Source organism: Falco rusticolus, chromosome 7 (genome assembly GCF_015220075.1).
Source record: "Falco rusticolus isolate bFalRus1 chromosome 7, bFalRus1.pri, whole genome shotgun sequence".
Classification (NCBI taxonomy): domain Eukaryota; kingdom Metazoa; phylum Chordata; class Aves; order Falconiformes; family Falconidae; genus Falco; species Falco rusticolus.
The window spans coordinates 17,205,838-17,232,284 of NC_051193.1; the positions used below are offsets into that span (position 1 = coordinate 17,205,838).

Below are 26,447 nucleotides of genomic sequence, written 5' to 3' on the forward strand. Positions count from 1 at the left end.
AAATATAGTTTGTTATCCCAAGAAGGGATGTAACACCTCTGTAATTAGGGACTGCTCTGGCCTCAGGGGAATCCTAATAAAGCAAATTTCATACATTGATGTGCTTCCCATTGCTTCATTTCTTTGTTCTATCACCCTGTTGTTAATAACACCCTGCAGCAAAAAATGTTCATGAAGCCAAGAGCTGTCCAGATAAGAGAAAAGGTCATGATCCCCCTAGTGCGCGTTCATCAGTGAATGGACACCAATCTGAAAATAAGAGGATGCCTGTCAATATGGAATGGAAGGCAGCAGCATAACATCAAATTAAAGCCAACGAATGCTCATACAGTTGTACTGGGCTCCAACCTTAACCAAAAATCAATAGTCAACAAAGTATTACAATATGAAGTGACTGAATCACTGGGGAAGGAGGTAGCAGAGGGAGGAAGTGCATGAAAGCTTTGCAAACATTTTTATACTTACTTACACATATGCACACAGATGGTGGAGAAGATGATGCTCTGTTGTCTCTAAATTTTAGCAGGAAGCAGAGTCTTAGCTACCAGGGGTGGGAAATACACTATAAGATTCCAGCCATGCCAGTGTTGTTAACGGAGGATGCAGCAGGGACACCCCTCCTCTTATGCAAGGTCCCGAAACCAATAAAATGTATTACACACAGTCTTCATGTTTGATCACAGGCCCAAATACTAAGGGTGACTGCTGACCGTAATTCATGTATATTTTATGGCAATGCCTTTGAATAATCACAGTAGCAGTAAAAATTTCACAGGACAAGCAATGTCAGATGGCATTATGGGAAGCAGGGATTTTTGCCAAGGAAAGGGTACAATGAAAATATCAGTTTGCCTTTGATCTTTTTTGATAGGATATATTTGTGGGGAAAACCACTGTGTAATTACAGACAAGGTACCACCCATATTCCAAGGAGTTTGCCTTAAAACCCTCTACATTTATCTGTAAATTTGTGAAAAACAGTAAAATTGTAAATTTCTGTCCCCAAGTCTAACTTTTGGCTATGTGCTTTCAATTTCAATGAACTTTGTGCTTTCATTTTAGGCCACTGATAGCTGATTCCAAAACAACTCACAAGCAGTTAGGAAACTCCCAAAAGCACCAGTGGAATTTGCTTCAGGCCCCAGAGACATAGGGGATCACTCCATTCCTAACTGCAGACAATGATCAAATTAAAAAGTCTTTTTTTTCCCCCATTTTTTCCAACAGGAAGAATTAAAAAGAAAAAAAAGCTAAAAAACTTTAAAAACATATAGCTATCCACATAGCAGGTTTGTCTGAGAACGGGTTTTTCTCTGAGCAGCTGAGAAGGCAAAGAGAACTGGGGAATTTCCTATTTTTACATTATTTTGTGGTGAAACAAATCATTTAAGCAATGAGGTGGACCTCTGCTTTGGTGCTCTTCATTTTGCCCCACTGAATGTACAAGATTAATTTTGCTGCCTGAAGGCCACCCTGCACATAATTAGGCCTGATGTTGGAAAATGACCTTAATTTTATCTATCAGTTTTGTACCCAGAGTAAGTACAGGAGTACTTTATAGCCCTTAGACATTTGATGACCATATTAAACATGCAAATCAGATAGCTGGACGCGTAAGCATGATTAAATTAACCATCCCTTACTTAAATCTATAAACCTGCACAAATAATTCATATTTAAAATCTGCCATTATTTCCAAAGATAAAATTCACCACCGCATTCAGAGACTGCTTTTGAGCTCTTCTAAAATTCCCAGCTCTTATGTTTATAGCTTATCAGAGAAGCAGGGAAACTTAAGATTTCTCTGAGTTTTTCAGGATGAGTTACTGAAAAAAACCTGAAGATGACATTCAGGATCAGGTCAAGTCATTCTAGGCATTGCACAAACCATGCAATGATGACCTAGATCAGATTATGAACTAAAAAAAAGACCTAGACAAGTAAATGACAGGAAAAAAAGGAGATTGTAAGGGAGACATTGCAAAAAGGGGAGACTGAGTGCAAAGCAGATCAGATCCACTGAATTGTGTTATTACAGTTGTTTCTTTCCTTCACCTTCAAAAATACCTTGCAGTAGGTATTTTATTGAGTCAACAATTAAGACTTCATGTTTACTCATCTGCTTAATTGCAAGATGGAATGAAGAAAATAGGAGAAGTCAGTCTTATTTCCGGAACACCAAGTGAACCTGTGCTTGGATATGAACTTTGCTTGGCATGTTATGCGAGAACTATGTTTTAGCCTTTTCTTATTACCCAAGCCATAAATTTACTGGACAATTATGGTCTGCAACCTACAATGTAGTGTCAGTTCCAGTAACCCAGGGACTCTCATCAACCAATTTTTTGTTTGGTTTGTTTCTTCCAGGAACCTTGGGCTCCTTCTCATTTTCAGGGCAAACTCTACCTTGGAGCATGTGGTGTCTCAACAGCTGCATCATAAGCAAATCTTCAGGTTTATTACCCTGTTAATTAGGGTCACTGCCCACTAATAATTTAGCCAATGGGATATTTTTTAATCAGCCAGTCATTGCATTTATTATTTCCTTTGGCTGAAACTGTAATAAACACTATGAAATACTTTAATTTATGATAGTTCTACCCATCATAAAAGCATTTAACCTGGCCCTAAATTTTCTTTAATGGTAGCTTTCGTTTCTATTATTTTAGAACTTTTAAGACTCTGTAATAGAGAGGTGGACTTCACTGTCATTTAGTGCACTAGCCTTGCTAGAAAAATCCACTCCTGAATAAATATGTGTTTCATTCTCTTGCTAACAAGGATTAGCAGAGAACTAGCCTGTTAACAGACCTGATTACTACAGTCTGCGTCACTGTATTAGGGCAGGATACACACTGCCCACAGAGGATGCTCTAGACCAAATAGACCAGCCCCCCCCGCCCACCAGGGGTTGGGGGGGGGAAACCAAGCAGCCGCAGATGACTCCCTGCCACTTCATCCGTGCGCTGGCCCCCTGGTTAAAAAGTTTGAGGACCCCTGAAATAGACCTGAAATCCTTCGGGTGTCCAGTCCAGAAATGAGACCAGGTTTGCAAACGGGGTAACTATCCAGAGGCCTGGCTCTACTTCTGGTGCCCAGTTACCTGGAGATGGTGGTGGCATTTTTGAGGCTGATTATAGGGCAATATGATCCTCAAGAACCTCCAAGGAAGATCTTGCAGTCTTCTCAACTGAGAGCTCCAAGAGCTCTGCCCTGAAAAAACAGGTAAGCTCAATGCTGATATTTTTGCTATTTTCATTCTACTGTTAGAGGAAAGGCCTGTGCAAACCTACTAAAGCTGACTAGTGAAAGGGGAGAAGGAAGAGGAGCTGGTAGTATTGTGCCACATTAAAAGGTGTTGCAGCAAAAGCTTAAAAGTGAGAGGAGGTGGTTGCTCTTTTCAAAAGAAGTGAACCTCTATAAAAGGACACACAGAGAAATAAATACCAGGACTAACTAATGGTTTCCTTGAGTATAACAACTAAGCAATGATGTATGCAGGATATAATGCCAGCAGCTCATCCTGACAAGCAGAGATAGGCAGAAAACTAGAGTAATGTTCCTTTCATGAGGGAGGAGTATTAACCATGAAGATGTTTTTCCACACCAGCAGGACTGAATGCATTAGGATTAGGAGCAGAGATGGGCAAAGCAAATCCTGAGAGGTAAGGAGCTTGTCAGCATTATATTGATGTCACAAGTCATGCTGATGCCCAGGTAGTAATAGCACTATTTTTTGTAGCTGTTATTTGTATTAAAGTAGCTGAGATTAGGATCTCTTTGTGTTAAGCCTTTAAGCAAGAGAAAGTCTAACCCCCAAAGAGAATGCAGTTATCGATAATAAGACAAGCAAAACCTGGGAACAAGGCACCGTTATTATTCCCATTTTATAGCTGGAGAACTGAGACACTGAGATTAAATAACTTGTCACCAAAAAGAAAAAAAAAAGTTTGGCAGAGTTGTGACATAGAGCCACATCTCCTGATTCTACAGCTTCTGATTCAACCACAAGATGAGCCCTCCTTTCATTACCATATAAATAGTAATAGTAAGTAAATAACATAGTACTCACCTAAAAACCTCAGTCAACTTAACAAATACTAGTTGAGCTTAATGATGACTTTGGAAGAACAGTAAGTATCCTTTTAAGTGTTCTCTTGATCTAAACAGGCTGGCTCTGCCTTCCCTTGTTCCAATAATGCACATCATATCAAGGATGCCAAATTGTCATCCTGGCATTGAAAGTATCATCCTAATTTACACTCAGGATGTAGGGGGAAAAAAAAGCACGACATATGAATGAATGTCTGTAAAACTGTTAAGTAGTCTGTCACTTTTACTGGATTAGGAGGCTGCTTGTGCAGTATAGCCACAATATATATCTTGACTAGGATTCCTGCCAGCAATAGAGAAATACTGCAAAAGACTGCCTCAAACAGCAGCCGCGGCAGGAAAAGGATGACCAAAGCACAAGGATTCTCTAGAGCTGGGGGTCCTGTAGCCCTTGATACCTCAAGGCAAGAGGCCCCTGCTGTGCCCATGGCCATGGGGAGTGCTACGAGGCTGGACACTACTACAGGCTGTAACTTCAATCTCAGCTGTCCAAGGCAAATGCTGTGACGGTGCCTCAAGTAGATTTTTCTTCCTTAGGCTAGGGTATGTTTCTTGTTATGACTAAAATTACACCTTAATTTATGGTTTTATTTGTCTGAGCAATGCAGGGTTAATGTCCTGTGTGAGGAAAAGTAATATTTCCTTTATTAGCACAGTCTCTTAATATAGAGTTACATCTGTGGCAAGGACCAACACCACAGGGCTGTGTTTTAAGTCCTCCTCATAATTTAACACATGAGAGCATATATTTTAGAAGGTATTTCTCAGCTCGCCACAGGCATCAACATGCTGCAAATTAGAGGCAAAAATCTAGGTGCAACCCCCATGGCTGTGTTTCTCTTTCCAAATGGTCAATTCAACAAGACAGAGAAGACAACAGTGCACATATTCAGCCTGGTGTTACTCTGCCAGTGGTAGCAACAGATAAGTTGTGGCTGCACAGACTGAGGGAAACTGGTCTCATTCTGGATCTGATGACTTGCATGCTTTGTTTCCTCCATCCTTTTCCAGCTGAAGGGGAGGTGCTCTGCCTTGTGTGGCAGGATTGCCCATCAAAGTAGATGCTAAAACTTTTTTTCTTTCTGTGTACGTTTTACTTTTGTCAAGCAGAGACACAGGAGAAAGACAGACTAAGCAGGAAGAAATGTCACTAAGTAATAGACTTTTCCTCCTGAAGAGTAGAGCGTATTGAGATAACCCCTTCCTGGATTAATTTCTCTAAATGCTATGGTAACCCCTTCAGACTCCAAGGATATTCAAGGAGTATTAGAGGAGCCTCATATTCCTCAGAGCACAGTGGGGATAACAGCAGGGGCTGGAGGAGCAGACCACAGTGAACCATGCATGCAGTTCCAACAGGAGCTCAGCTCCGGATCCTCATGCAGTGGCCTGGTGATCTACAGCAGCAAGGCCTTCTGTGGGCTGGTATTAGTTTAGTCTGTGAAATCAGAGCTGCAGAAATATTGTTATTCAGCAGCTGGGTTGTTGAGTAGCACGAGAGTAATGACAGTACAATGTAGTACCTAGGGAATGCTGCAAACTGCTAGCAAGTAAGGCTTCTGCACACATAAACAAACACATATGCCAATAGTCCATATATGACATGTCATAACAGGCCAAGACAATGAAGTGGTTAAATAAAGCTTTAGAAATGGAACAGAAGGTTCTATAATTATAGTAGACACTCCACAACTCTGGAAAAAAACCTTAATTATCTTAATATTAAAGATGGAACTGAGAGTATTCTCCAACAAAACTGGTATTTATATTTCTGCCCAGAAGAGAAAAATCGAATGTTTGCTTTCTGATTCAAAACAGATTGTTATTTCTGGAGATGTTACATCCATAGAAGAAAACTCAGTGAAGTTTGATATTCTAACAAATTTATGAGCTCTTAAAATATTAATTCTGACAAGTACTACAGCGAGACACACAGAGCCATAACTACCCAAACTATAGGCTATATGAAGAGTTACCACACACTGCCTCCCTATGTGTGTTACTCAGACCTAGACTGTCACCATCTGTGCGTTGTGAAGACAGCAAGAACTCATTTAATAATTAGTATCAGTGGAAAGTGCTGTACCACATAAGCACAGTGTTCTACATAACAACAATGTAGCTCAATAACAAGCTTAGCATGTTTAAGCATAATTGGTTGGAGAAATCAATCCTCTTCTCTGGTGTAACTGTTGTGCGTGCAAGTGAGAAACAGGACCAAACCAGAGAGAGCTCTGCTAGTGGCTCCTTTTGCTGCAGGTTCACGTTTATGTGCAAGTACTGAGGAATGTACTCGGAAATCAGGTAAGGATGGTAAAGTAAGTAAGAATGTTTCTTCCCCTGTTTCTGGGCAGACCACGAAGAGTAATTGCAGTGAAAGGCGATTTCTCCCATCATGCCTTGTGCTCTATTGAGTTCACTCAAGATGTAATTGGAAAACAAATACAGCAACACCATCATCAGGACAGACACAAGTGCTTGTCTTGGGAATGAGCTGTTCTATAATGTGATAGGTCTTATTTCCACTGACACTCCTTATTCTTATCTAATAAAATACACCATCACAGCCTTTGTAACCCTATAGTAATAATTAAACCTCATACATATATATTGGTGCTCTGTAGACATTTAAAAGGGTATTTTAATAACTATTAAAGGTTAGGAATTGGTCTGTGTAGGGAAAATAGAATCTAGTTCATCACCGAATTATTTTGTTAATAGAACATTCACCTCCCCTTACACACTCACACAGCATATAAGGAAGTTGTAAGTAGCGGCTAATAAAAGTAGATCTTAGTAAACAAATATTTTTGCTAGAAATACTGCATGGCATTACATAGTTACACTTATTTTTAACCTTTCTATTTATACACATTTCCAGTGCACTCAGTGTAGTATCTGAGTGACTCGCAAGATTAAAGATGCACCAATACATTTACTATGAAGTCCATAATCTATACAAAGAAAATAAAGAAAAAGCAATTACCGGTGAGAAATGCCACACTTGTTAAAAATACCAGCCACAGCTCAAGAAGCTAAATTTGATGAGATTGCACATTTGATATGACTCATTTGTTCGACGGTTTTAGTCTTAACAGGTACATGGCTGAACTTGAAAGGATAATTTCAAAATAAATGTATAGCTATTAGCTGCTGGACACCACAAAAGTCGTACCAGAATAGCATTGCAAAGTCAAACAAACTAAAAATATTTCGAGAGACACAGTGACACTGCCAGTGACTGCAGCCAAGAAGCTTTTTATCTGCATCGGAGTAAGACTTTAGACTTGAAAGCATTTCTTGGCTCCCTCAAATACACCTAATTTTTCTTGTTTTTAAGGCTGCAAGCCTGTAGACACAATGTGTAACGTGCAGCTGCACAGGAATCCATTGCAATTTAGTATTATTCATAGCCACCTATCTGATATGACAGTGCTGTTAATTATGTCACACCCACTAGCTAACATGGGACCACAGAGATGCTTACACAGATGTGTTTACAACTGCACGGTGTCTTTAAATGAATAAACCATATTCAATACAGATACTGCTAACAATGCACCTCTCTTACAAATGTTCATGTAGCAAAGGCTCCCCCCTCCCACCCCTCTGCTGATAAATAGAAATCTTAATATTTACTACAGGAAGTGCAAACATATAGAGCTTGTCAAGTAACATTTAGCCCTGATTACACTGCCACAATTATTTGGTTACCTTCTCCTGTCTGCTTCCTGTCTGCTAAGTGTGATGCTTTTTTTCCCCTGCCTAATATCCTGTGAAGGTGCCAATTACCCTGCTGCTTATCAGCTGAAAACTATGCCTTGTGCAAAGGGAGCATCAATTATTTGTGAGCAGAGAGCAAAGCCTGTTTGAATCATAATGATAGGATGCTGGGGCTTCCAGCAAATAGAACATATCAAAAGGTAACATAAATCTAATAAAGTGTAGGTCATAAGGGATCATCTCAGAAGTCCACACTTCAATCTTTAATTGTTAAAATTATGTTAGTTTTGCAGAAGGCAAGTCTGTGAGTATATATGAGCTTACTATAACTTAATAATGGGAAAAAAACCACAGCAGAAAATATATTTTCTTGAAGCAACATTGTCTTTAAGACACATCATTTCTCCCACTCAATTCATTCAAATCATTAGGCTTTTTACTTCAGTGCTGTTGTTTATGCCTTGATTCTACACTGATAACCATTTTGCAGCAAACCCTCCTTGGTCTTAGCCAGACATAAACATGCTGCAAACCTGTAATCCTCTGCAGATTGCAGAGAGAGGCTGTAAAATGATTTTGTGGGGACACCAGTCTCTTTATTTGGTATCAACATTGCTTTTACAAGCTTCGCTCCCCCCTGCCCCCCCTTTCAATTTCAGGCAAGCTTTTGTACATGGGGGGATATGGGACAGAAAGATTAGGTTATTCCTTGAACTACCTCTGTAAGGTCAACTCTTTATATGCTTTTGAAACCCAATTTGAAGGGCTTGTCCCTACTTTTTCCTCAAGGATTGTGATTCACAAGGGTTACTACAAGAGACCATTATCTTATCGTAACACCTGCTCCAAGTGGTGGGACTGCAGGGTAGCTCCCACAAACCAGCTTCTTTTCTATTACAAAACTGCTTACCTGCTGACTGACACAGTCTCAATTCAAATGATGTACAAGTGTGTCCCAACCATTTATAGGATTATTGTGCTCTTCTTTCATGAGGCTGGTACCCACCCCCAATACTGAATCAGGTCAGAAATCAGGAGACAGAGCTTCTGTGGAAGATCTGACTATTCAGAGTTGCAACATGTAAGGAATAAATATCACACTGGTTTCTATACTTAAAGTGGCATGGGAGTCTTATTTTGGATAATTACCCTGTTCTAGGAGAGCAGCAATACTGCTACTTAAAAAACTTTTGACACTTTTTACACTACTCAGTGCAGAACATTACTTTTAGACCACTGAGCCTTAGAAAAAATGCTTCCTAATTCCTAAAAAATTCCTGCTTCCTAATGAGTGCACAGAATACTATATTGGTACTGTAAAAGAAAAATAATGGTGTCTCAGTCTCAAAGGACTCATCTAAAACACTACAGTATTAACAAAATGCATATGCACACAGATACAAAGGTGAGCCTCTAGTGACGGTCATCATCTGGCAATAGATGTCACATGATGGTCAGAGGCATAGGAGATGCTTGAAAAACCCAGAACAGCAGATGTGACACAAACAGGATGATGGAGCAAGAAGCAGAACGAGGCAGATGAGGAATCGTGCCTTTTTCTGCCTCATCTCTGCACATCTCAGACCAGCCTACAGTGTTCTGTGATCAATTATTATACCTGCAGGTCTGCTTAGGGATCTAGAGAAATTCAATATTTTCAGCTGCAGCTTTCTTCCCAGCAATTGCAGGCCTCTAGCTTCCAGAAAATACACCCCACACACCAGTTTGTAACCTTGTACCCCTCACAACTAAGAGCACACAGGCAGTCTTTGTGCTAGGAGAAAATATTGGTGCTGACACCCATTAATCACTGGTGTTCTTCAAAGGAACTGATGGAACAGTCTCTTTCTCGTATTACTCGTTTCAGTGAATACCCACCATTTCCCATTTCCAGTGGTTATGAGTGAGAGGGGCATACGCTTCCCTGTCAGAGCACAGTGATCTCCTGTCATTTGGCCAATACAGTCAATTATTCCTCTACTCTGGCACGGCATTTGGAGTACAGCCATCACCGCTATTGTCATGCCTTCACCTCTACTCCTCTATGTTGCCTTTGGAAGAATTTACCAGGACATGGGACTAGCTCCTGCTGAAGTCCTCAAGTCACAGCTTATAACTGGAGAAAATGGCCCCTAAAGTCAGAGCATGATCTTCTCTATGAACCTATGCAGGAGAGTAAAACGTGTTGCTCTAGCCTCCTGTACCTGCTCCTCACAGCACACAATCCTCATGTGGCCTCAGAGACCCCTCACCTCTCTCATTTTAGGAGTGATTTGAGAGGCTTGGGCAGAGCCAGGCTGACAAGCTCACAAGATGGGATGTTATTTCCTAGAAGTGAGCATCTCTAGAGTCACAGCTCCTTTCTGTGGGCCAGTAGAAAAAAGATGGGAGGAACTGCATTTCTCTGAGCCACAGCCCTCCCCCTGAAGTGCCCCGAGAATAGCTCAGTTCCTTGGTTTGCAGCCTGGCTGGTACAGGGGGCTGCAAACAAATAGCTTGTGTCACAAGGTAACCCTGTCATAAGACAAGGTATTGAAGCCAACGTTTCCAAGGCTGCAGTACCTACAGTGATATCCAAGCCGTTTCTGAGTGGCACACAAATAGTCTGTGGACAGCTGACTGCTTTCTCCTGGCATTTACGCAGCTTGGCCCGGACCCAGGACTAGCAGTTATTGTTGCCGCAAGTAGGGATAGCCAAGAAAGCTAGTTAATATAAATAATAAAGATACAAATTAATATCAACAGTGAAAAACCACAATCTTATCAGAGAAACAATTCTTCAGTTTACACAGCCTTATTCAATTCACAATTTCCAGGAAAGGACGGGAGATTAGACAGACATTGCCATCACCATGAAAGTCAGCAAATCTGAGTAAAAGGGGGACTTCTAAGATACAGATCATCATAGCCATTCAGTACGAGCGGTTGTATATGCAAACACAATGGGGCAGCCTGGAAGAGTTGAAAATATCCCTTGACCCATACTAAAACCCCCTGGTAAACAAACTGTCAACATTTGGACAGCCTCTCTGGTCATGGAGGGCACGCTCTGTTGCACACCTCAGTTGTGTCCCATTGTGTTCAGTCTGATGTTCTTGCTAATGCCACATCTAGCTCTGCCTTTAACTACAAAGCAGGGAAGTAAAACTGCACCACCTAGGGCCAATGAAATAGAAGATCCAAATACAAAGAACACCATAATCTCCACATCTTGCCTAAAATGCTTGCTAATTACGACAGCTTTAAAGAAGTCAGTCTTTGGGGAGGCTTGGCTTGATTTGTTCACTCCAATATGACATTTTGGTAATCCTCTTTAGAAAACGCATTCACTTTGCACACATGGATCGTGATGGGCTATGGCATTACTGTGTCTGCTGTGAGAACAGGGCTCCTCTCACACCCTGCTCAGGCCCTTTCCTGCTGCTGAAGGCTCAGACTGTTGCTTTGGGGACTCTGGTAAAGCCGTGGCCAGTTTGAACAGCAACCAAGGAGCTGTACCAGAGCAAGCATTATGTGACTCTCCCTGGATGCAAACAAGAAAATTTCTCTTGGTCTCATCCTTAGCCTTTGTAGGGACAGTATGCAAAGGGATTAGATAGGAGAGAACCTTTACACAGTGTTCCTCTGTGCATTCCACAGTATTAACTTCCCAAAGATGATGTTAATCAGAAGAGCTGGAATAATTCAAACATGAATTTGCACTGTGGACAGTAGGGGATCATGGAGCCAAGTTAAGAAAACAACTGCATTTAGAAGCCTTCGAGATACCTGAAAAAAGTGGCCACACAGAAGATCTTGCCTTATCATCTGCCCTAGCTAATTCTTCAGGCAATCCAGGTAAACCCTGGAAATGTTGGAGTCACAAACGAAAGAATGATGTCCTTTCCATCACAGTCCTCATTTTCCCCACATAAATTCAGGCAATTTAATTTCAAAGCTCTATCTGCTCTATCATAAAATTTGAGGATAAACTTACTCGTCTCGGCTGATGGCTGGTACAATTAGCCCCAGACTGACTGCAAATGTTTATCAGGTTTGAAATATTGTGGTTCTGCTATTTCTGAAGTACAGGAGTGAAAAGTTTAATATAATTTTGCTTTATCTGAAAGTTCACCTAAAGAGAAAGAATATCAAAGGAAAGCAGGATTAACCATTTTCCACCTATATGCCAGAGTATAAACCTTCCTTGCTACCTGCAAAGAAGATTATAAATCCTTCTCACCAAGCTTACACCTTCTGTTCTGCTGGCACTCCTTTAGGCAGCCCTGTGGCCCTGGCAGTAATCCTTTTTTTCCCTTCCACCACCAGTAAGAGTGGATGTGCCATTCCATGTGTCTACTGAGTGGGTCAGGAAGGGAGATGAACATTCTTGGTTGCATTTCACTCTTCCATACTGTTTTGTGGAAGATGATATCACCAGCTGGAAGCAATGACAGACACCAGAAAGGAAGGGTTGCTTTTGCTGTTCATCTGAGCTGCCTTAAGATCTCTGCTCTTACTGACAATCTCTGATTACATAGTGAGAGGACAGAAAAGCTCTTCAAGGAATTGAGTTAAGTCACATAAATTAGACACTTGCTGAGACTTGTCCTCTGCAGGAGTCCATCTCTTCCTCTCTAAAAATCTTGAAAGATTGGCCTCATAGCTTAGGCACTTAAGATACATCTCTATTGGGGCTTATATGAAAATCCAAGTGAATTTTCCCCAATACATGGTCCCTTTCAGTTACAACTGATGTTTAATATTACAGCAGTCAAATGACAAGGAAATACTAGGGAAAATACTTACATTGATACAGCAGCTGCTAGGTTGAAAGGTAACATAAAGAAAATATTCGTACACAAGAACCAATAAGAAGTCACCCCTATGAGCAAGCCAGCAGTGTTCACCTCAAATCCTGGGGCTGCAAGCAACCTCCTTGCTGCCCTGCCAAGGAGGAGGAGAAGGTCTGAGCACTCCCTGCCTGCTGAAGACATCAGAGCTGCAAAAGATCTTTATTTATCCAGTTTTCTCTCCACAGCACTTAGAGTAAATCTGGTGTTTCTGAAGAAGGAAGGGCCCTCATTTGCTCCCCTCTGCTCAGAGGTTTATTTTTCAGGAGAGGCTCAGAGATACTCCCTACCAGCCGGCAGCCAAGTTAATAGTCCTTCCTTCCAGCTGGCACTTTTGAATTCACACACTGTGATTTCTGGAGTTTGTAGGAGATTTGTGATTCCAGGTCCTGTACATGCAAGATGACCAACGAGGATAATCCCCAACTGAAACACAACAGCTCAACCTACCTTAGTAAAAAAAGCAAAGGAAATTACATGAAGCATTATCAGTGCTGAAATAAAAGCATGGGCAGAATTCAGCTAAAAGGATAGATCAAGATGTGTAGGTAGGTTTTAATTTCATTGGCACTCATTGCTCTATCTCAAGCATTTTATATGGTGTTCTAAAAATACAAAGGCCAACCACATCATAAAATAAGAGTCTGGATAGCTTACACTGCCTAGCACTTCTATTATGACTGTTTACTCTCTCACGAGTTGACAGTTAATTAGAGCAGATTTATAAAGAAATACTCTAGTATTTATACTATATATTTATAAAGAGATGCTTTAAAATATAATGTATAACTCTCATTACTGCTTGTACAAGGCTTTAGTATAGTGATCCATAGTGCTAATATCTACATCTCAAGTATTAAGTGCTTTAACCAGCCTAAAAGTGCTAAGATTTGCTTATGTTTAGGAACTCAAAAGTAGATCAAGATAATACATCTGGGTTGGGAAAAGTTATTTCCCTGAGGTACTGTCCTGCCTTTCTCATGGATCCTGGTGACCCTAAGCTAATTAGTACTAATAGCAAGAGCAGTATATTTGGCTAAACATTGAAAATAGAAACTTTTATAGAGTTTGCAGACAGTCCCTGGAGTGTTACAGGACACTAAGGATGAATGCCAAAGAGGAATCTTTTATCTCTCCTTTTTCCCTTCTTCGACTCTGAAACAATCATCAATTACCCTTATCCACTAGCACCATCTCATCTAAGTTCATTTTCAAGATGAAGTTTCCTCGTTGGATGGTGGCTGTCCAATCCTCTTTCTGTCCATCATGGACTGCTTTAGCGCTGTCCCCAGATTGACAGCCTGAGAGCGAATCAATAATAATTATCAGACTGCAACCACAGCGAGCTGTGTAATTCTGTGATGGGATAGCACTGAACAAACAGCCCCACACCTACTGCCACAGCTTTAAATATGTGGCTGTCCATTTAACTACTCTGATCATGTGGTTAGTAGTAAGCTGTTGGCCTTTTTTCCATTCCAAACATAAAACCCCAAAATTGCCTGCTACTTCAACATGACCATGCCATCTTCCACCTTTTGTTATGTAAAAGCTGTTTACCAGCAGATGTTAAATAATCCCATAAAATAAAACAATACATAACTGAAGAGGAGGAATAGGCTACTTTTCCCGAGTGTGAGCACGTACACTGCACCACAATGAAAGTGAGAGACATTTCGCATACTGGGCAAATGACAAAGGTCTAAGGGCTTTTCCAGGTGGCAACAATGTTCCTGGCTCAGCTGGGATTCTGCAGTCATCTTAGTCTCACTGGATGTACATACGCACACCAGATGTTGTCCAACTGCCCTGGCAATGAAGCAGCTGGACTAATGGAGAAAGAGGCTCATATTTTCCTGGGGAGAACATCCTAGGGATCTACAACATAAGGAGAGGGATAGACACATGAGCGTTGTGCCATATACTCTAGGAAAATATAAATGGGTACATACCCAGGCAAGTTGGTACTGAAATGATTTCCAAGTCAGTTTTGAGTCTTAAGAGCAAGACTAAGGTTTTGGAAGCACTATAAGGTATGAAACTCAGATGTAGGAAAGGGCACAATGTGAGAAAGGCACTGCTCTTAAATCAATAGTTTTCACAAGATCCAGAGGTATAATAGAAGTATAAAGTTGCACAAGAAAAGGCAGAAGAATAGCTTTTATATAAACATTACGTGGAGCAGAGATTGGTAGGCTTATAGAATAAAGCCCAGAAACTGAAGGCAGAATAATTAAAAAGACTATCAGAGGCACCATTATCTTTCAACCAGATGTGTTGAAATTAACATGAAATTAAGGTTTCTTAACAGTTAACAAGACTAATTTCCTGACACAAAGAATATGAAATTCTAAAAATACACAGATAGATAAACACTATACCATACTGTCACCAAAATGGAATGAGAGATTCTTGATGCAATTCACTTACCATGGTGTTTCTAGAAATGTACAACAGAAGAATTGCAAGATGATTTTATACTGCATTTCTTCAGGTTCACTTCAGTATAATTCCAGATGTTTCTTGCAGTGTCAACAACAAATCAAGCCAAGGCATCATGACTTAACAGACCAGTATGAGGACATCTGAAAGGGCCCATTGTCAAGACCAATCTGAATTACTGATCCCACAAATATTATTAACACATGGCTGGATAGAAGTGGAGATCTAATACATGAGGCAGGAAAAGAGACATATTCTGAAATATATGCACTTATGAAAGATACTGGATGTTAAATGGAGATACTTCATCACGAAAGAAGAAATTAAATAAATCTTAGCCAACAACTTGTCCCTTCCAGAATTAGGAGGTCATGTTGAGTGTGATTAGGATGTAGACCCTGGATATTGGTAGAAAGAATTAGAAGTTATCAAATGCAAACCAACAACTGTGAGGATAAAAGGACTTCCCAGAGAAACTTTAGAAGCAACTTAAACATAGCAATCCATATCAACAGTACAAGACAGACCAAAGTAGGTGGTCTCAATAGATAACAGAAGTTAAAAGATCTTTACAGACTACTAGAAAATAATTTGATACTCTTATCAATATATTCTTGATTCAGCGCCTATTAAAATGTATGCTCCCAGTATCTTCATTCTTACAAGACCAGGGGTACAGTGACATAAAGTAGAAAAACCATTTTACTAATGGATCAAGAAAAAATACGTTAAGTAAAGGGGCCCAGTGACCACAAACAAATCTGTACTTTAATTATTTATCATAATTATTACGAATTTATAAATTGGATTATGGATTGCTCCAGCACGTGGGGGTCAATAAATAGTTTAACACAAATAAAACAGAATTCAAACTGTAGTTCAAATCCCCTCTGGTTGGATTTCTGGCTTTACGCCTTGCTGAAATTCCTTGTTTCTATGTCCAAGTAAGAAGCTAGCTGAATTATTGCCTGGTTAGCAATCAGAATAAAAACAAAGGCTGAGAAAAAGCTTAGTGCTTCACAAGGACGCAAGGACAGTGAAAAAATGGCCTAGTCAGTCATAGAGCTGAAGGTCAGGATGCAGTCTTGAGTGTTATCTACCATTGCTAGATATTGGAAATCCTTATAAAGAGTCAGAAAGGTGTTGCATATTATGCGAGAGGTTTAACAGCAGTAAAGCTATTATTGCAGGAGCAATTTCTGAAAGCCTAACAGAAAATCTAACTCTTCAGTTCCAAACACAATACAAGCTTATTGTGCTTATCATTGAATTCCCACTGGAAGCTCCCAAAATTCTACCTTCTCTTGTGTTTTGCTGCTTCTTTTTTTTTTTTTTTTTTTTTTTTCTTTTTTTTTTTTCCCAGTGAGTTTTGCAGAGAAGTGCTTACTGCCTTCAAACATACATAGCTGCTTACTTTCTACTGGCAAGGAAGAAATCCAATGAAACAAGCCAGAGGCAGGATATTAATGCAGAGTGCATTAAAAGAAAAAAAATGATGGTATGAACAGGGTAGTGACTGATTTATAAAATCAATCACATACTTTTGGCTCGATGTCGTGTTATAAAAAGAACAATAACCCTGTTTACATGAACAGGATGATTAATCACTGTTTTCCTACTATTTAAGATAGGCAATTTTTATTTCCTTTTTTCTTTCATAGTATTTCACAGGCAGTAACATAGTTGTTTTATAATATATATCTAACAATTTTATTATGATTATAGTGAATTTAATGCGCTTCTGTAGTTAAAAGGTCTTGTCAGCAGCAATTCTGAAACAAACTTTCAGGCATTTCTAAGTAATCATAAAAATTCAATACTGGATGAAACTTGACTTTTATCAAGTTTTATCAAAGAAGAAAACATTACAAACTTGGATGTAATGTCTGTAGATCACACTGTATAGCGCTAGATTTCAAGACAAGCATTTGGAGCTGCGTTGTCTGTGGTAATGTTTTTCTTTTTTACGTGCATGGAAACAAATTGGCAAATTTTCAAGTCATTTAAAATGGGCCTGCTCAAGGTACAGCTGTTAAACACAAATTCCCAGAAGTTTATTACTAGTGTAAAAGAGGTTCTTTTTATACTTTGCCAGCTCTGATAATGGCAAGATAACACCTGTTACTGATACTTCAAAACAACACTTTAAGCCATTTTATGTTTTGAAAGTCAATAAATCTGCACAAATTATCATAACTAACCCCATCCAAACATATATATTTCCTGGGATACATACAAAAGAGAAATTAGAGAAGGAAATACAGAAAAGCTCTGTGAAAAATAATGGTATTGGAAATTTTATCAAGACCATGGGGTGTCCGTGCAAAAAGAGTCTGATGTCAGAGTTTTATAGGTTCTGGCATAATATTGCCACAATTAACAGCCAATAATAGACATAATCTTCACTCTCATCCGAAAATATATACCTATCTCACCTGCACCAGTGTGGAGGTGCCCAAAATAAATACCTAAACTTGTAAATCTTTGGTACAGCTCCTTTGCACAGTGACTTTTGTCAAAATGAACAAAAGATTATAAACTTCATCTATTGCTTGGAGACAGCAGAAATACAAAACTACAAAACCTTGAAGGCAATAATGTCTAAGGAAAACTATCAAACCCTCAAAATTAGGTACTGTAGATTCTTCTATGATTTCTTTTCTACTCCCATGTCACAAAATAATATTAAACACAACTGTTTCTCACTGTATAGGCTTAACGCCCTCTGTGTTGCTAAATGCCAGATTTATATTCAGCTCTGAGCATTCTTTCACAGAAGGTTTTGTTCTAAGACATACCCTTTTCGAAATACTTCAGGAAACTGGCTCTTACAGGGAACAGAAATCAGTCAACCAGTGCATCCTAGTTTGATGGACTTCAAAACACAAAAAATGCAGTTAGTCCCTGAGGATCTTATAGATATCCAGGATGAGGACAGCCTCTATGAAACCCATTTCGATAAGTGACAAGAAGCGAAGATCCTTCTATGGTTGGTCCAGATAATAGAGGCAGTGGCAGAAATATTAAGAATTGGCGGTGAAAAAGACTTAGAGACTGGACTGCAGGGAAATATGCAGAAGCACGGGGGAGTCTGAGAAGTCAGCCCTTCCTTTTCTTTCCTGAAGAATTCCCAGATGACAATCAAGAAGCATATGAGAACCTCAGAGCACGTAGAAGAACAAGACTTCAAACCTGCAGCTGCAGTGAAGACCCAATGTGTCACCCCAGCAGATCATCTCTGTTTTCTAAACCACAAAGCACTAAGCATTAAGGACTTGCATGAGGCCCCACCTGTAATCCTTGTACTACTGAGAAATGGAGACTAGTAGGGTAAGAAAGTCTGCAATAAATGCAGGGAGATAAGAAAACACAGACCATGCTACTGCCTGCACTACCTCTTCTGTGGTATGATGCATGGAGGAAGTTCAGCTTTTAAAGGTGGGCTGAAGAACAGCTGCATCACGTTAGTTTAATGTATACACTGGGCAAATATACCTAGAAAGAAATCACTTACAACTGATTCCAACTCTTTGCCTGCATGTTCTAGCATTTTGTCACTTCTTAGGTTGCAGATGTTCACATTTATCTATACAGAAGTGTTTGTTCTAAGGCAATAATCTAAAAGCGTTTTAAAATTATTTCACACAATCTGGGAGAAGACGCTGCCATAAATGTTGTTAGCAAGAAACCTTTGGCTTTTTTTTTTTTTTTGTTCCAAGAATATCAAATAAGATTTAACAAAATAATCAAGTGGTATGATATTCTAATGAAGAGTATTAACTACACACTGTTATCTTAACAGAAATTTTTAGTAATCTATGAACTGCTGTCAAACCACAACCAGTATGTAGATGTACTTTAACTTCTCAATGGGGTTTAATTGTCAGATACTTTGAGAGAAAAGTCTTAGCTATCTTCCAGAATCATGCACAATTCATTCAGGTGGTAGGATAATAAAGAATTCATTCCTAGTCATGAAGAATATAAAAACTTAATTAAATTCTTGTCAGCAGTGAAAGCACTCCTTTCAAATTAAAGATCATTGACTATGAGCCTATACTTGAATAATTAACATTAAAGTATATTAAAATAATTTATCAAAATAAGCACACAAATACAATCAAAGTTAACTGATTAAAAGTCCATTGATTTAACACATGCAAAATGTTATTAATATAATAAAGAAGAAATATCACCACTTATAGAAAACCTGTATGTTGCCATTTAGGACATGAGCTTCTGTTGGTAGAGCATTTATACCTTTTATTATCTATTGTTGGCTTTGAAAGCTAGCTTTATGCTATATCTGTAGAAAAACCATTGTGAACCTTATCACCCAGACTTCTTTTTGTTCTTCAGTTTTCTTTCATTTTAAACTTTCAGAGCATATGATTTGCCTCCATAACATTACCCCCCCTCCTTGTTGCTGATACAGACATGTTATTCAATGAAAATTATTCTCTTTTTCTATTAGAAATACTCTTCACTTATACTGTTGCTTAGTTATCTTTGTCTATTGCCAGTGTAATTGCTATTGAAAAAAGAAAGGGAAGATACAAAGCACACCCTAAGTTTAATAAAGCGATAAATATAATTGTGAGCAAACTCGATTTTCATTTGAATATTGCAGATTCCTGGCAGTCTCAGCTCAGATGACAGAGAGGTAGCTGTGGAAACACGAATAACAGTTATAACTTCCACCTGAGATAAACAAGCTTGGAAGATTTAAATGACTCCAGTAGGTTGCTTTTGATAGCACTGTCATCAGTCAAATAGAAGCTCTGCATTCATCAGTCCGTGAACTATGGAGTTAGAAAGTCTATGCTCAAACTTGTCTATTCTTCTAATCTGGGTATCTGAAGTCAGATACTGTCATGGAACTTCACTAAATGCTTGTATTACTTATATGGTATTTTTCATTCCTATTTCTGGAAATGATCTACTCCTGGAGTAACCTCTGGGGCAAGAACAGCTTTATCATTTCATGTGATCAAGCATCGTCCTGAAAGGCAAGTGCACAGGGTGCAGCTTTGGGTGCACTCTTGCAGATATCGCTTAGAAAGAGACAGTCTTTATGTGGCTACAACTTTGCAGTAGCATTTAGCTGAGTTGTGTGTGAATAATTTTTCATGATAGCAGTACAGAATTGCTCATGGTAAATATTTCACAATGTTGCTTAGGGCTCAATAAAACTGCAAATCATCTTTTTTAAATTCAGGGAAATATTCTAGATTTACCTTAAACTATGATCTCCTATTAAGAAGCAAGCTGGAAAATCATATTCAAAGACTGATAAAAAGAAGAAGCTGCTTAGAACTTTCAGGTTGAAGCAGCAGCACAAGAGCTGATGCAAACACCACTGTCTCTCTTTCAAAACATATTTTATGTATTGTTTCATTTGTTGACCCGTCTGAATTATTTTATATGCTCATACCAACAGACAAAGAGAAAACACAGAGAAAAAACTGGATGAAATTGTTTAGATGGAAAGAATTCCATTTAAGCCTAATTCCCCTGATAGCATTAATTTGGTAAAAGCCCTGGTACATGACCCAATCCTAACCTTATATTGAGCAGTCAAAGATAGCAAAAAAATTCATTGTCAATTCCAAGCTGCAATTGCACTTGTTTGCCACCAACAAAGGCACCTTATATCACGTGCACAAAGTAACTAATAAGTGCCTGATTGAAGTTTTGACTTCTATTAGTCTAGCCAAGGCCAGACCAATTTTCTGGGTTTGAATGTCCAGGGTTTGGTTGGATTCCCCTGAGGATGAGCAGGAAATACCACTAGACAAAAGATGCTCTGTGTCTGAACTGCTCCTGCATTCAGTGCCATCGCACTGCTCTAGCCTAGCTACTATTAATGTTTTTGTATGTCACCCCTGGCTCCCAATCAAGACAAGGACATTATTCTTAAATGACATATGAAAGTGTGATAATCAAGAAACTGCATTCAGTCTTGGTGTATTTTTATGGGGACTTTGACAGTACCACTTCTACGGATTACATCACAATCTTTTGTTCAGGTGCCATAGTAATACTTGAAGGAGTGCAATTTGCAAACAGGCAGATGAGGACTAATTAACAGCTAACATCTGTGAACCTACATTTTTAATGTATTTGGGTATCAGTGAAATTACAGCCACAGTAACACAGAATGACTGGCGATTCTAGGAACCTTATGCTAACCAGTGAATGCACAAACCAACCACCTGATTCAAAGTCTGTGTAACAAGCACTGACTTCAATGGAATTTGAATCAGACTGTCTAGGTTTACTATGTTAACTATGAATTGCCCACACTACACTGGTATTGAAAAGTAGAGTCATTTGCAGCAAACGTTCTCTCTCTCCTTATTCCTTGCAGAGTTTATGGTGTATTGCAGGTTATTACTTGTTTTTATTAAATCTATTTTGAAGCCCAGGGGCTGAATCCTAAAGTCCTTGCCCAGTCTTTCCCTTCTTCCTCCAGACAAACATCCCCACTGCCTGCAATGGGAGCCTGAAATCAGCAGAAGCAGAAATCATAGAATCAGCTTAAATTTAACATCAGCTTTCTGTTAACTGGTTTATCATGCAGTACCTTTATTCACTGAATAAACATGCTTTATAGTAGTGTCATACTGTATGAGCATTAAGGAGGGAAAGGATTATATACAAAAATTTTTTTACTCGTTCTGTAAATTTGATCATGAAGTCTTTCCACCAGAGAAGATTTTATTGAAGCTGTTATCTGGTGATTCAGGCAGTGCAGATGTGTAAGATCCGCAAGGTTTACAAGGTGCTAAACAAAACCCAAACCAACCAGATTAACTGGGATAGATTTCAGGGTAATCGTATGTGATAATGCCATCTATGAAGTATGAGTCCTGAGTGTTCAGAATGGAAGATAATGTTTTACATATAGAGAGTCAGATAAAATAAGATTTTTGCCTTTCCTTCTTGGGATCAAAACTGAACAGGAATTGTTTAATCCAGGATTTCAAACCTTAATAAACACTAATTCCTCTAAACCTATTGGAAATCATTATTATTAGGGCATTAAACAGATGCAGTCCTCCACTAAGAACAGGCCTCCAGCTGCAGGGAGTGCTGAAGAAGCTGTTGTCTGTCCCATGCAGGTGCTGTTAGGACCAAATGAACTATCACCACCACATTTTCCACATATGTTATTTTAAAATTATTTTCATTACTAAACTCCTTGCCATTCTGTAGTATTTTAAACCCATCTCTTCTAATCCACCATAGCCTTGAGTCCAATTCATCAGTAGCTCCCTGCGTTCTGAGTATGAAATATCTGAGGACTTTTTTCAAAGAGCGCTACCTGTGCATGTAAAATACGATAGCTCTGCATTTTCTCACACTGAGGGTGCTGTGAAGAAATTCTGTAACTTGTCCCACAGTGCACAGAAAGTCCCTGTCAGTGCAAAGGGATGTGTGGGGATTTCCCAGGCTTTTGTCATAAGGAAACCGTTCTTATGGGGGACCAAGGAAAGCGAGGGACTTGTGCTGCGTTTTTTACATAATCTCTTCCACACACATTGTGCAGGAGGCTGCACTGGTGGTCCCAGAGCTGCTGGATGCTACCATGTGTAGTGTAAGGGCACAGGCTACTATACTCAGCTGATGATTTCCCTTGCAAATCTGGGGACTAATGGCACTGAAGGAGGCTGATTTCCATTGGAGAAGATGTTCTCTTATGCTGAACATAGTGACCATTTGACAAGGGACAAAACTAGGATAAGGAAATTGGCACAAGTCTGTTTTGGCTGAAATAATACTCAGCTGGAACATTCACAAAAAAATGCACCCAACTGAAACAAAAATCCCAACCTTTTCCACATTTTCAAAAAGACATTTTTAGATAGCCTGGACTCTAAAAAAATAAATAATAATATTATCTGTTCATATTACCTATTATAAATTTGCTCCTGGGTATAAGGGGAAGGTAGGACCCTTCACATTTACTTTCTGCTAAATGAAGGGGAAATGAGAGAGATTATTGCATAAAAATTCCTCCCGTACCTGCTGCAGTTACATCCAAGCTGTAACAAGAGAATGGACACACACTAACTCACAATTACCTAAATGTTTTTGATGAATGCCAACATCTTCAGGAAAAATCAGAACATTTTAATAGACAAAACCCTTTCAGTCCAGTGTAGTTGCTATAGAAGTTCATCACTTGCATGTCTATCACAATGTTTGGAAAGCTTTTTAAAGAAGCAATGGTAAGTGAAACCATGAATAAAATTGGTTAAAATTGAACCTCACCAATCAGCTGACAGAAGACAAACATGCCAGTTAATTTCCAGAAGCCTTTAGGCATGTATTTATTACTTGATTTCTAATCAAAATTATATACAGAACAGGAAAAAGTGCAATTACTAGTCCGTTGTAATACAAAACAAGTCCAAAAAGCTATAGATAGTTGCAGCTGCACATTTATAAACTAATATACTTACATGCTGCCAAGACTAATACACTTTATTTGATTTCTGGCTGCAAAAAAACAATGATATATGTTAACCTGAATATCTGATTTTCAGCAAGGATACCTAAGTACTATTTAACATTGACAGTTATAGATAGCTTAGCATTTAACTGGAGTCTCCCTTGACCTCAATTACCACATTAAAATATTGTTAACAAATTTAGAGTCAAATTAGCATTTATTATACAAGATTAGGTTCACTATGAGTAATTTACATATTGTCACCAGGACTGCCAACTGCTTACGTCTTCATGTAGTTTGGGGAAAGGAGCCAATGTTAATATCAGCAGGGCAGATTCAACAACAAATAATTAAGTTTTATGGCCACAGCACATTGAAATTTTCTCTTTGGCAGCAATGGACAAGGATTTCACCCACAAAAGCTCTCATCATACATGCTGCCTACATCCTTTATAGCACAATTTAAAGAGTTCATATATACACAGAGGAAAATTTCCGTAATTTTTGACCCATGTGAACTATTTTTCCATAGTTTGAAGTGGTGTGTGTAGCACTGTATTCCTGATGTTTTTGTGACAATGATTGTTTTGTTATGCATTTCAGTATTAGTATTTCATCAACATCAGTATCACAACATAATACTGTTCCACTTTTTCACATGCTTATGTGCTCATGGTGACACAGGAAAGATAAGAATGAAAATGTGTGCATGTTTACTCATGTATGAAATACATGAAAATAAAATATATATGTAAATGTTCCACTTGTGCCTCTTAGATTAATATGCTTTCCAATATTTTAGAATTGATGACTGTCTCCTGTTTCAGTCTGTTTTTGTGTCCTTTAAATTTTAGTTGTAAGGGAATAAGTCACAGAGCATTAGTAATCTAACTTTGATCAGCCTTCGGAATCCCATGAGGAAAAGTCACGAAGCCTCTGGTCAGTTTTGAGTCGATCCCTAATCAGACAAAACACCTAATGATTTCAGTAATGATTCTATAAGGACTGTGGGATTTGTCCTACTGTTATTAAGCAATGCAGAAAAGGGATCATAGAGTACTTCCAGTCTGCCCTCAATCTAAAAAGGTGTTTAGTCAGTGCGTTGAGGTAGATCTCTTAAGAAACACTTTCTTAAAGCCAGATTCTGCAGCACAGGAGATTGCCAAGGCACGTAATACCTTTAGCAAAAACATCAGTTTATCTCAGCATGCTGTAAAAGCCATAATAGCAAACAAAACTACAAATCCAGAGATCAGTTTCTGTCTGATATTCAATCATAAGTGCTTTTTGAGACCTGCACACAGTGACTGCAATTCTTTGGTTGCTTCTAAAAAAGTATTTAGCTTAGTTTCATTGTAAATCTTTGGAATTACATGCAACTATATGGCTGGTCTATTAAACTGCTTTATTTATTAGTTGCATGTCTCAATGCTTTTCTTCTAGTTGCCCAACTCTGTAGGCCTACCATTTCTTCATCTTGCCTGTACAGTGGTGTGTTTTGTTTTGTTGGGTTTTTTTGGTGGTGGTTTTGTTTTTGGTTTTTTTTGTTTGTTTTGTTTTTAAGAGGGGAAAAAGGGTTTAGGGTAAACTAAAGGAAGAAACTTTGTGTGTAAGTTCATAGAGATTCTCAATCTGCCTGAAGACATTTTCTACATGAATGTTGGGGTTTAACCCCAGCCAGTAATTAAGTACCGTGTAGCCACTCGCTCCCTCCCTCCTCACCCAGGGGAGTAGGGAGAAGAATCAGAAAGAAATGTAAAACTCAAGGGCAGAGATAAGAACAATTTAATAACTGAAATAAAATAAACCCAAAAGAACAATATTAATAATAACAATAATAGTTATAATGAAAAGGAAGAAGGGTAGAGGAATGAAATCCAAAGGGAGGGGATAAAAGGAAACTAGTGACACACAGTACAATAGTCACCACCCACTGACTGATGCCCAGCCAGCCTCCGAGCAATGACTGGCCACCCTGGCCAACCACATCCAGTTAATATACTGAGCATGACATCCCATGGTATGGAATACCTCTTGGGCTAGTGTTCCCACCCAATTTCTTGTGCCACTCCAGTCCTTCTGCTGGCAAATCCTGAGAAACCACAAAGTTCCCAGCCATACTGTTCCCACACCAAATTCAAACCACAGCGCTGCACTAGCCACCAAGAAGAAAGTTAACTCTATCCCAGCCGAAACCAGGACAATGGATATCAGATTCTGGTGGTCTTTCTGAAGAAGAGTTATCACAGAATTCCCTGAAGACCTTTCCACTTTCCATTACTCCTGAACTTCTACCAAAAGACAAAATAAGACACTTTTCAACTCCAACTGTGGTTCTGACCTTAAAAGAGACTCTATAAACTTAAGCAGGATCTTTGGGTTTAAAACTGGAATTGTGTAGAGTTTTGTTAGAAAACACACAGATTGGTCAAATCCAAAATACTTCTTGTGCATAGAGATAGGCCAAAATAATGGTTGTTGGTTTGGCTGTTTTTTTTTTTTTTAATAAGGAAAATGAATAAATTTTGAAATAGTTATTCCTGTAGTAGATGTTTTAAATTAACAGCTTTACACAAAAGACAGATTACATGAGTGAAATTAGAAAATTACACAGATTTATTATAAAAGGGGAGAAATTCTTCTTTTTATATTAACAGCACATTCTGTTTCTAAAAAGCCAGAAACCTACAACAACCTCATTTCAAGTGTTCAAAGTTATGCTGAGGAAAAAAATCAGAAAAGATTCCAAATAGTGAAAACTGGTTCCTGTGCACAACATTCCTAATTCTTCAGCAGTATTTGAATCTTTAGAAATGCCTCAAGTCCTTCATGTCCATAAACCATAAGAATTTCAGAGTCAGAATGAGTGGGACTCTCAG

The 26,447-nt window shown here is 38.9% G+C and overlaps 1 long non-coding RNA gene across 1 annotated transcript; it reads right to left on the reverse strand.

Moving 5' to 3' along the window:
• Window positions 1-5,516: 5,516 nt before the first annotated feature.
• LOC119150775 lies at window positions 5,517-25,775 on the reverse strand. The gene is made up of 4 exons (XR_005105197.1): window positions 25,673-25,775; window positions 17,373-17,379; window positions 12,366-12,372; window positions 5,517-5,528 (listed from the first exon to the last, which is right to left on the reverse strand). It is a non-coding gene; the product is annotated as an uncharacterized LOC119150775 (long non-coding RNA).
• Between the last annotated feature and the right edge of the window lie 672 nt (window positions 25,776-26,447).